Source organism: Pseudorasbora parva, chromosome 5 (genome assembly GCF_024679245.1).
Source record: "Pseudorasbora parva isolate DD20220531a chromosome 5, ASM2467924v1, whole genome shotgun sequence".
NCBI lineage: Eukaryota > Metazoa > Chordata > Actinopteri > Cypriniformes > Gobionidae > Pseudorasbora > Pseudorasbora parva.
This window is the reverse complement of record NC_090176.1, coordinates 53,677,083-53,690,095: the sequence shown is the minus strand read 5'-3', so window position 1 is coordinate 53,690,095 and position 13,013 is coordinate 53,677,083.

Genomic DNA, 13,013 nt, shown 5'->3' with positions numbered 1-13,013 from the left:
CCTAACCCTAACCTAACCCTAACCCTAACCCTAACCCTAACCCTAACCCTAACCCTAACCCTAACCCTAACCCTAACCCTAACCCTAACCCTAACCCTAACCCTAACCCTAACCCTAACCCTAACCCTAACCCTAACCCTAACCCTAACCCCTTACCTGACACGCACTAAAACCTACCCCTGTTTTTTGGCACAGACCCCTCCCTGAAATAGCCCGGGTCATCATAGCCCTAGCTGGGATTTTTTACAGAGACCACAAAAATGTCTTGACCATGCGCTGGCTTTCCTCGATAAGTGTTGGCTGTCGTGTATGATTTGGGTGTATGTGTGAGACTCGTGGCGGCCAGTACAACTCTGGACAGTGCATAACCGTTTCCGAATCCTTCGGGATTCGGATCCTGGATTTCATTCCCCTAACTCAGCCCGTGCCGAGGCGTCTGGACCTCGTGTTGACCACATACTTACCTGAATTGTACACGAAGGTGCCTACTTACCCGTTGTAAGTGCCTGCTGTTCCAGATTATTCGACGGGACCCTGTAAAAAATTAAAAACAACATCAGTTTGTGTTAAAAACAGTTTATGACGCATTATACAATGCTGAACGTGGGGATTGGTCGCTGGGTGAGGGGCCCCGCCCTCCTAGCCTATATAAGCTGGAGGGGACAGGGTCAAATTCCCTTTTGCCATTCGGGCTCGCCTGAAGAAGGCTAGATAAATAGCCGAAACGTCGCGATATGCCCGATTACATTATATAAATATATATTATAAATAAACTGCCGGCATCATTTGTGGGTGTGATGCGTCCGAGCACATGGTTTATTTTTCTCCGTCTACATAGACGTTGAGACAGACCTATTTTAGGTCACAATATGGCAAATAAAATAATTAATAAATAAGCAGCCGGCATCGTTTGAGGGTGTGATGCGTCTGAGCGCAATGTTTATTTATTTTTCTCCGTCCATACAGACGTTGAGATAAATTAGAATATGCCCCTTACCTGACACGCACTAAAACCTACCCCTGTTTTTTGGCACAGACCCCTCCCTGAAATAGCCCGGGTCATCATAGCCCTAGCTGGGATTTTTTACAGAGACCACAAAAATGTCTTGACCATGCGCTGGCTTTCCTCGATAAGTGTTGGCTGTCGTGTATGATTTGGGTGTATGTGTGAGACTCGTGGCGGCCAGTACAACTCTGGACAGTGCATAACCGTTTCCGAATCCTTCGGGATTCGGATCCTGGATTTCATTCCCCTAACTCAGCCCGTGCCGAGGCGTCTGGACCTCGTGTTGACCACATACTTACCTGAATTGTACACGAAGGTGCCTACTTACCCGTTGTAAGTGCCTGCTGTTCCAGATTATTCGACGGGACCCTGTAAAAAATTAAAAACAACATCAGTTTGTGTTAAAAACAGTTTATGACGCATTATACAATGCTGAACGTGGGGATTGGTCGCTGGGTGAGGGGCCCCGCCCTCCTAGCCTATATAAGCTGGAGGGGACAGGGTCAAATTCCCTTTTGCCATTCGGGCTCGCCTGAAGAAGGCTAGATAAATAGCCGAAACGTCGCGATATGCCCGATTACATTATATAAATATATATTATAAATAAACTGCCGGCATCATTTGTGGGTGTGATGCGTCCGAGCACATGGTTTATTTTTCTCCGTCTACATAGACGTTGAGACAGACCTATTTTAGGTCACAATATGGCAAATAAAATAATTAATAAATAAGCAGCCGGCATCGTTTGAGGGTGTGATGCGTCTGAGCGCAATGTTTATTTATTTTTCTCCGTCCATACAGACGTTGAGATAAATTAGAATATGCCCCTTACCTGACACGCACTAAAACCTACCCCTGTTTTTTGGCACAGACCCCTCCCTGAAATAGCCCGGGTCATCATAGCCCTAGCTGGGATTTTTTACAGAGACCACAAAAATGTCTTGACCATGCGCTGGCTTTCCTCGATAAGTGTTGGCTGTCGTGTATGATTTGGGTGTATGTGTGAGACTCGTGGCGGCCAGTACAACTCTGGACAGTGCATAACCGTTTCCGAATCCTTCGGGATTCGGATCCTGGATTTCATTCCCCTAACTCAGCCCGTGCCGAGGCGTCTGGACCTCGTGTTGACCACATACTTACCTGAATTGTACACGAAGGTGCCTACTTACCCGTTGTAAGTGCCTGCTGTTCCAGATTATTCGACGGGACCCTGTAAAAAATTAAAAACAACATCAGTTTGTGTTAAAAACAGTTTATGACGCATTATACAATGCTGAACGTGGGGATTGGTCGCTGGGTGAGGGGCCCCGCCCTCCTAGCCTATATAAGCTGGAGGGGACAGGGTCAAATTCCCTTTTGCCATTCGGGCTCGCCTGAAGAAGGCTAGATAAATAGCCGAAACGTCGCGATATGCCCGATTACATTATATAAATATATATTATAAATAAACTGCCGGCATCATTTGTGGGTGTGATGCGTCCGAGCACATGGTTTATTTTTCTCCGTCTACATAGACGTTGAGACAGACCTATTTTAGGTCACAATATGGCAAATAAAATAATTAATAAATAAGCAGCCGGCATCGTTTGAGGGTGTGATGCGTCTGAGCGCAATGTTTATTTATTTTTCTCCGTCCATACAGACGTTGAGATAAATTAGAATATGCCCCTTACCTGACACGCACTAAAACCTACCCCTGTTTTTTGGCACAGACCCCTCCCTGAAATAGCCCGGGTCATCATAGCCCTAGCTGGGATTTTTTACAGAGACCACAAAAATGTCTTGACCATGCGCTGGCTTTCCTCGATAAGTGTTGGCTGTCGTGTATGATTTGGGTGTATGTGTGAGACTCGTGGCGGCCAGTACAACTCTGGACAGTGCATAACCGTTTCCGAATCCTTCGGGATTCGGATCCTGGATTTCATTCCCCTAACTCAGCCCGTGCCGAGGCGTCTGGACCTCGTGTTGACCACATACTTACCTGAATTGTACACGAAGGTGCCTACTTACCCGTTGTAAGTGCCTGCTGTTCCAGATTATTCGACGGGACCCTGTAAAAAATTAAAAACAACATCAGTTTGTGTTAAAAACAGTTTATGACGCATTATACAATGCTGAACGTGGGGATTGGTCGCTGGGTGAGGGGCCCCGCCCTCCTAGCCTATATAAGCTGGAGGGGACAGGGTCAAATTCCCTTTTGCCATTCGGGCTCGCCTGAAGAAGGCTAGATAAATAGCCGAAACGTCGCGATATGCCCGATTACATTATATAAATATATATTATAAATAAACTGCCGGCATCATTTGTGGGTGTGATGCGTCCGAGCACATGGTTTATTTTTCTCCGTCTACATAGACGTTGAGACAGACCTATTTTAGGTCACAATATGGCAAATAAAATAATTAATAAATAAGCAGCCGGCATCGTTTGAGGGTGTGATGCGTCTGAGCGCAATGTTTATTTATTTTTCTCCGTCCATACAGACGTTGAGATAAATTAGAATATGCCCCTTACCTGACACGCACTAAAACCTACCCCTGTTTTTTGGCACAGACCCCTCCCTGAAATAGCCCGGGTCATCATAGCCCTAGCTGGGATTTTTTACAGAGACCACAAAAATGTCTTGACCATGCGCTGGCTTTCCTCGATAAGTGTTGGCTGTCGTGTATGATTTGGGTGTATGTGTGAGACTCGTGGCGGCCAGTACAACTCTGGACAGTGCATAACCGTTTCCGAATCCTTCGGGATTCGGATCCTGGATTTCATTCCCCTAACTCAGCCCGTGCCGAGGCGTCTGGACCTCGTGTTGACCACATACTTACCTGAATTGTACACGAAGGTGCCTACTTACCCGTTGTAAGTGCCTGCTGTTCCAGATTATTCGACGGGACCCTGTAAAAAATTAAAAACAACATCAGTTTGTGTTAAAAACAGTTTATGACGCATTATACAATGCTGAACGTGGGGATTGGTCGCTGGGTGAGGGGCCCCGCCCTCCTAGCCTATATAAGCTGGAGGGGACAGGGTCAAATTCCCTTTTGCCATTCGGGCTCGCCTGAAGAAGGCTAGATAAATAGCCGAAACGTCGCGATATGCCCGATTACATTATATAAATATATATTATAAATAAACTGCCGGCATCATTTGTGGGTGTGATGCGTCCGAGCACATGGTTTATTTTTCTCCGTCTACATAGACGTTGAGACAGACCTATTTTAGGTCACAATATGGCAAATAAAATAATTAATAAATAAGCAGCCGGCATCGTTTGAGGGTGTGATGCGTCTGAGCGCAATGTTTATTTATTTTTCTCCGTCCATACAGACGTTGAGATAAATTAGAATATGCCCCTTACCTGACACGCACTAAAACCTACCCCTGTTTTTTGGCACAGACCCCTCCCTGAAATAGCCCGGGTCATCATAGCCCTAGCTGGGATTTTTTACAGAGACCACAAAAATGTCTTGACCATGCGCTGGCTTTCCTCGATAAGTGTTGGCTGTCGTGTATGATTTGGGTGTATGTGTGAGACTCGTGGCGGCCAGTACAACTCTGGACAGTGCATAACCGTTTCCGAATCCTTCCGAATCCTTCGGGATTCGGATCCTGGATTTCATTCCCCTAACTCAGCCCGTGCCGAGGCGTCTGGACCTCGTGTTGACCACATACTTACCTGAATTGTACACGAAGGTGCCTACTTACCCGTTGTAAGTGCCTGCTGTTCCAGATTATTCGACGGGACCCTGTAAAAAATTAAAAACAACATCAGTTTGTGTTAAAAACAGTTTATGACGCATTATACAATGCTGAACGTGGGGATTGGTCGCTGGGTGAGGGGCCCCGCCCTCCTAGCCTATATAAGCTGGAGGGGACAGGGTCAAATTCCCTTTTGCCATTCGGGCTCGCCTGAAGAAGGCTAGATAAATAGCCGAAACGTCGCGATATGCCCGATTACATTATATAAATATATATTATAAATAAACTGCCGGCATCATTTGTGGGTGTGATGCGTCCGAGCACATGGTTTATTTTTCTCCGTCTACATAGACGTTGAGACAGACCTATTTTAGGTCACAATATGGCAAATAAAATAATTAATAAATAAGCAGCCGGCATCGTTTGAGGGTGTGATGCGTCTGAGCGCAATGTTTATTTATTTTTCTCCGTCCATACAGACGTTGAGATAAATTAGAATATGCCCCTTACCTGACACGCACTAAAACCTACCCCTGTTTTTTGGCACAGACCCCTCCCTGAAATAGCCCGGGTCATCATAGCCCTAGCTGGGATTTTTTACAGAGACCACAAAAATGTCTTGACCATGCGCTGGCTTTCCTCGATAAGTGTTGGCTGTCGTGTATGATTTGGGTGTATGTGTGAGACTCGTGGCGGCCAGTACAACTCTGGACAGTGCATAACCGTTTCCGAATCCTTCGGGATTCGGATCCTGGATTTCATTCCCCTAACTCAGCCCGTGCCGAGGCGTCTGGACCTCGTGTTGACCACATACTTACCTGAATTGTACACGAAGGTGCCTACTTACCCGTTGTAAGTGCCTGCTGTTCCAGATTATTCGACGGGACCCTGTAAAAAATTAAAAACAACATCAGTTTGTGTTAAAAACAGTTTATGACGCATTATACAATGCTGAACGTGGGGATTGGTCGCTGGGTGAGGGGCCCCGCCCTCCTAGCCTATATAAGCTGGAGGGGACAGGGTCAAATTCCCTTTTGCCATTCGGGCTCGCCTGAAGAAGGCTAGATAAATAGCCGAAACGTCGCGATATGCCCGATTACATTATATAAATATATATTATAAATAAACTGCCGGCATCATTTGTGGGTGTGATGCGTCCGAGCACATGGTTTATTTTTCTCCGTCTACATAGACGTTGAGACAGACCTATTTTAGGTCACAATATGGCAAATAAAATAATTAATAAATAAGCAGCCGGCATCGTTTGAGGGTGTGATGCGTCTGAGCGCAATGTTTATTTATTTTTCTCCGTCCATACAGACGTTGAGATAAATTAGAATATGCCCCTTACCTGACACGCACTAAAACCTACCCCTGTTTTTTGGCACAGACCCCTCCCTGAAATAGCCCGGGTCATCATAGCCCTAGCTGGGATTTTTTACAGAGACCACAAAAATGTCTTGACCATGCGCTGGCTTTCCTCGATAAGTGTTGGCTGTCGTGTATGATTTGGGTGTATGTGTGAGACTCGTGGCGGCCAGTACAACTCTGGACAGTGCATAACCGTTTCCGAATCCTTCGGGATTCGGATCCTGGATTTCATTCCCCTAACTCAGCCCGTGCCGAGGCGTCTGGACCTCGTGTTGACCACATACTTACCTGAATTGTACACGAAGGTGCCTACTTACCCGTTGTAAGTGCCTGCTGTTCCAGATTATTCGACGGGACCCTGTAAAAAATTAAAAACAACATCAGTTTGTGTTAAAAACAGTTTATGACGCATTATACAATGCTGAACGTGGGGATTGGTCGCTGGGTGAGGGGCCCCGCCCTCCTAGCCTATATAAGCTGGAGGGGACAGGGTCAAATTCCCTTTTGCCATTCGGGCTCGCCTGAAGAAGGCTAGATAAATAGCCGAAACGTCGCGATATGCCCGATTACATTATATAAATATATATTATAAATAAACTGCCGGCATCATTTGTGGGTGTGATGCGTCCGAGCACATGGTTTATTTTTCTCCGTCTACATAGACGTTGAGACAGACCTATTTTAGGTCACAATATGGCAAATAAAATAATTAATAAATAAGCAGCCGGCATCGTTTGAGGGTGTGATGCGTCTGAGCGCAATGTTTATTTATTTTTCTCCGTCCATACAGACGTTGAGATAAATTAGAATATGCCCCTTACCTGACACGCACTAAAACCTACCCCTGTTTTTTGGCACAGACCCCTCCCTGAAATAGCCCGGGTCATCATAGCCCTAGCTGGGATTTTTTACAGAGACCACAAAAATGTCTTGACCATGCGCTGGCTTTCCTCGATAAGTGTTGGCTGTCGTGTATGATTTGGGTGTATGTGTGAGACTCGTGGCGGCCAGTACAACTCTGGACAGTGCATAACCGTTTCCGAATCCTTCGGGATTCGGATCCTGGATTTCATTCCCCTAACTCAGCCCGTGCCGAGGCGTCTGGACCTCGTGTTGACCACATACTTACCTGAATTGTACACGAAGGTGCCTACTTACCCGTTGTAAGTGCCTGCTGTTCCAGATTATTCGACGGGACCCTGTAAAAAATTAAAAACAACATCAGTTTGTGTTAAAAACAGTTTATGACGCATTATACAATGCTGAACGTGGGGATTGGTCGCTGGGTGAGGGGCCCCGCCCTCCTAGCCTATATAAGCTGGAGGGGACAGGGTCAAATTCCCTTTTGCCATTCGGGCTCGCCTGAAGAAGGCTAGATAAATAGCCGAAACGTCGCGATATGCCCGATTACATTATATAAATATATATTATAAATAAACTGCCGGCATCATTTGTGGGTGTGATGCGTCCGAGCACATGGTTTATTTTTCTCCGTCTACATAGACGTTGAGACAGACCTATTTTAGGTCACAATATGGCAAATAAAATAATTAATAAATAAGCAGCCGGCATCGTTTGAGGGTGTGATGCGTCTGAGCGCAATGTTTATTTATTTTTCTCCGTCCATACAGACGTTGAGATAAATTAGAATATGCCCCTTACCTGACACGCACTAAAACCTACCCCTGTTTTTTGGCACAGACCCCTCCCTGAAATAGCCCGGGTCATCATAGCCCTAGCTGGGATTTTTTACAGAGACCACAAAAATGTCTTGACCATGCGCTGGCTTTCCTCGATAAGTGTTGGCTGTCGTGTATGATTTGGGTGTATGTGTGAGACTCGTGGCGGCCAGTACAACTCTGGACAGTGCATAACCGTTTCCGAATCCTTCGGGATTCGGATCCTGGATTTCATTCCCCTAACTCAGCCCGTGCCGAGGCGTCTGGACCTCGTGTTGACCACATACTTACCTGAATTGTACACGAAGGTGCCTACTTACCCGTTGTAAGTGCCTGCTGTTCCAGATTATTCGACGGGACCCTGTAAAAAATTAAAAACAACATCAGTTTGTGTTAAAAACAGTTTATGACGCATTATACAATGCTGAACGTGGGGATTGGTCGCTGGGTGAGGGGCCCCGCCCTCCTAGCCTATATAAGCTGGAGGGGACAGGGTCAAATTCCCTTTTGCCATTCGGGCTCGCCTGAAGAAGGCTAGATAAATAGCCGAAACGTCGCGATATGCCCGATTACATTATATAAATATATATTATAAATAAACTGCCGGCATCATTTGTGGGTGTGATGCGTCCGAGCACATGGTTTATTTTTCTCCGTCTACATAGACGTTGAGACAGACCTATTTTAGGTCACAATATGGCAAATAAAATAATTAATAAATAAGCAGCCGGCATCGTTTGAGGGTGTGATGCGTCTGAGCGCAATGTTTATTTATTTTTCTCCGTCCATACAGACGTTGAGATAAATTAGAATATGCCCCTTACCTGACACGCACTAAAACCTACCCCTGTTTTTTGGCACAGACCCCTCCCTGAAATAGCCCGGGTCATCATAGCCCTAGCTGGGATTTTTTACAGAGACCACAAAAATGTCTTGACCATGCGCTGGCTTTCCTCGATAAGTGTTGGCTGTCGTGTATGATTTGGGTGTATGTGTGAGACTCGTGGCGGCCAGTACAACTCTGGACAGTGCATAACCGTTTCCGAATCCTTCGGGATTCGGATCCTGGATTTCATTCCCCTAACTCAGCCCGTGCCGAGGCGTCTGGACCTCGTGTTGACCACATACTTACCTGAATTGTACACGAAGGTGCCTACTTACCCGTTGTAAGTGCCTGCTGTTCCAGATTATTCGACGGGACCCTGTAAAAAATTAAAAACAACATCAGTTTGTGTTAAAAACAGTTTATGACGCATTATACAATGCTGAACGTGGGGATTGGTCGCTGGGTGAGGGGCCCCGCCCTCCTAGCCTATATAAGCTGGAGGGGACAGGGTCAAATTCCCTTTTGCCATTCGGGCTCGCCTGAAGAAGGCTAGATAAATAGCCGAAACGTCGCGATATGCCCGATTACATTATATAAATATATATTATAAATAAACTGCCGGCATCATTTGTGGGTGTGATGCGTCCGAGCACATGGTTTATTTTTCTCCGTCTACATAGACGTTGAGACAGACCTATTTTAGGTCACAATATGGCAAATAAAATAATTAATAAATAAGCAGCCGGCATCGTTTGAGGGTGTGATGCGTCTGAGCGCAATGTTTATTTATTTTTCTCCGTCCATACAGACGTTGAGATAAATTAGAATATGCCCCTTACCTGACACGCACTAAAACCTACCCCTGTTTTTTGGCACAGACCCCTCCCTGAAATAGCCCGGGTCATCATAGCCCTAGCTGGGATTTTTTACAGAGACCACAAAAATGTCTTGACCATGCGCTGGCTTTCCTCGATAAGTGTTGGCTGTCGTGTATGATTTGGGTGTATGTGTGAGACTCGTGGCGGCCAGTACAACTCTGGACAGTGCATAACCGTTTCCGAATCCTTCGGGATTCGGATCCTGGATTTCATTCCCCTAACTCAGCCCGTGCCGAGGCGTCTGGACCTCGTGTTGACCACATACTTACCTGAATTGTACACGAAGGTGCCTACTTACCCGTTGTAAGTGCCTGCTGTTCCAGATTATTCGACGGGACCCTGTAAAAAATTAAAAACAACATCAGTTTGTGTTAAAAACAGTTTATGACGCATTATACAATGCTGAACGTGGGGATTGGTCGCTGGGTGAGGGGCCCCGCCCTCCTAGCCTATATAAGCTGGAGGGGACAGGGTCAAATTCCCTTTTGCCATTCGGGCTCGCCTGAAGAAGGCTAGATAAATAGCCGAAACGTCGCGATATGCCCGATTACATTATATAAATATATATTATAAATAAACTGCCGGCATCATTTGTGGGTGTGATGCGTCCGAGCACATGGTTTATTTTTCTCCGTCTACATAGACGTTGAGACAGACCTATTTTAGGTCACAATATGGCAAATAAAATAATTAATAAATAAGCAGCCGGCATCGTTTGAGGGTGTGATGCGTCTGAGCGCAATGTTTATTTATTTTTCTCCGTCCATACAGACGTTGAGATAAATTAGAATATGCCCCTTACCTGACACGCACTAAAACCTACCCCTGTTTTTTGGCACAGACCCCTCCCTGAAATAGCCCGGGTCATCATAGCCCTAGCTGGGATTTTTTACAGAGACCACAAAAATGTCTTGACCATGCGCTGGCTTTCCTCGATAAGTGTTGGCTGTCGTGTATGATTTGGGTGTATGTGTGAGACTCGTGGCGGCCAGTACAACTCTGGACAGTGCATAACCGTTTCCGAATCCTTCGGGATTCGGATCCTGGATTTCATTCCCCTAACTCAGCCCGTGCCGAGGCGTCTGGACCTCGTGTTGACCACATACTTACCTGAATTGTACACGAAGGTGCCTACTTACCCGTTGTAAGTGCCTGCTGTTCCAGATTATTCGACGGGACCCTGTAAAAAATTAAAAACAACATCAGTTTGTGTTAAAAACAGTTTATGACGCATTATACAATGCTGAACGTGGGGATTGGTCGCTGGGTGAGGGGCCCCGCCCTCCTAGCCTATATAAGCTGGAGGGGACAGGGTCAAATTCCCTTTTGCCATTCGGGCTCGCCTGAAGAAGGCTAGATAAATAGCCGAAACGTCGCGATATGCCCGATTACATTATATAAATATATATTATAAATAAACTGCCGGCATCATTTGTGGGTGTGATGCGTCCGAGCACATGGTTTATTTTTCTCCGTCTACATAGACGTTGAGACAGACCTATTTTAGGTCACAATATGGCAAATAAAATAATTAATAAATAAGCAGCCGGCATCGTTTGAGGGTGTGATGCGTCTGAGCGCAATGTTTATTTATTTTTCTCCGTCCATACAGACGTTGAGATAAATTAGAATATGCCCCTTACCTGACACGCACTAAAACCTACCCCTGTTTTTTGGCACAGACCCCTCCCTGAAATAGCCCGGGTCATCATAGCCCTAGCTGGGATTTTTTACAGAGACCACAAAAATGTCTTGACCATGCGCTGGCTTTCCTCGATAAGTGTTGGCTGTCGTGTATGATTTGGGTGTATGTGTGAGACTCGTGGCGGCCAGTACAACTCTGGACAGTGCATAACCGTTTCCGAATCCTTCGGGATTCGGATCCTGGATTTCATTCCCCTAACTCAGCCCGTGCCGAGGCGTCTGGACCTCGTGTTGACCACATACTTACCTGAATTGTACACGAAGGTGCCTACTTACCCGTTGTAAGTGCCTGCTGTTCCAGATTATTCGACGGGACCCTGTAAAAAATTAAAAACAACATCAGTTTGTGTTAAAAACAGTTTATGACGCATTATACAATGCTGAACGTGGGGATTGGTCGCTGGGTGAGGGGCCCCGCCCTCCTAGCCTATATAAGCTGGAGGGGACAGGGTCAAATTCCCTTTTGCCATTCGGGCTCGCCTGAAGAAGGCTAGATAAATAGCCGAAACGTCGCGATATGCCCGATTACATTATATAAATATATATTATAAATAAACTGCCGGCATCATTTGTGGGTGTGATGCGTCCGAGCACATGGTTTATTTTTCTCCGTCTACATAGACGTTGAGACAGACCTATTTTAGGTCACAATATGGCAAATAAAATAATTAATAAATAAGCAGCCGGCATCGTTTGAGGGTGTGATGCGTCTGAGCGCAATGTTTATTTATTTTTCTCCGTCCATACAGACGTTGAGATAAATTAGAATATGCCCCTTACCTGACACGCACTAAAACCTACCCCTGTTTTTTGGCACAGACCCCTCCCTGAAATAGCCCGGGTCATCATAGCCCTAGCTGGGATTTTTTACAGAGACCACAAAAATGTCTTGACCATGCGCTGGCTTTCCTCGATAAGTGTTGGCTGTCGTGTATGATTTGGGTGTATGTGTGAGACTCGTGGCGGCCAGTACAACTCTGGACAGTGCATAACCGTTTCCGAATCCTTCGGGATTCGGATCCTGGATTTCATTCCCCTAACTCAGCCCGTGCCGAGGCGTCTGGACCTCGTGTTGACCACATACTTACCTGAATTGTACACGAAGGTGCCTACTTACCCGTTGTAAGTGCCTGCTGTTCCAGATTATTCGACGGGACCCTGTAAAAAATTAAAAACAACATCAGTTTGTGTTAAAAACAGTTTATGACGCATTATACAATGCTGAACGTGGGGATTGGTCGCTGGGTGAGGGGCCCCGCCCTCCTAGCCTATATAAGCTGGAGGGGACAGGGTCAAATTCCCTTTTGCCATTCGGGCTCGCCTGAAGAAGGCTAGATAAATAGCCGAAACGTCGCGATATGCCCGATTACATTATATAAATATATATTATAAATAAACTGCCGGCATCATTTGTGGGTGTGATGCGTCCGAGCACATGGTTTATTTTTCTCCGTCTACATAGACGTTGAGACAGACCTATTTTAGGTCACAATATGGCAAATAAAATAATTAATAAATAAGCAGCCGGCATCGTTTGAGGGTGTGATGCGTCTGAGCGCAATGTTTATTTATTTTTCTCCGTCCATACAGACGTTGAGATAAATTAGAATATGCCCCTTACCTGACACGCACTAAAACCTACCCCTGTTTTTTGGCACAGACCCCTCCCTGAAATAGCCCGGGTCATCATAGCCCTAGCTGGGATTTTTTACAGAGACCACAAAAATGTCTTGACCATGCGCTGGCTTTCCTCGATAAGTGTTGGCTGTCGTGTATGATTTGGGTGTATGTGTGAGACTCGTGGCGGCCAGTACAACTCTGGACAGTGCATAACCGTTTCCGAATCCTTCGGG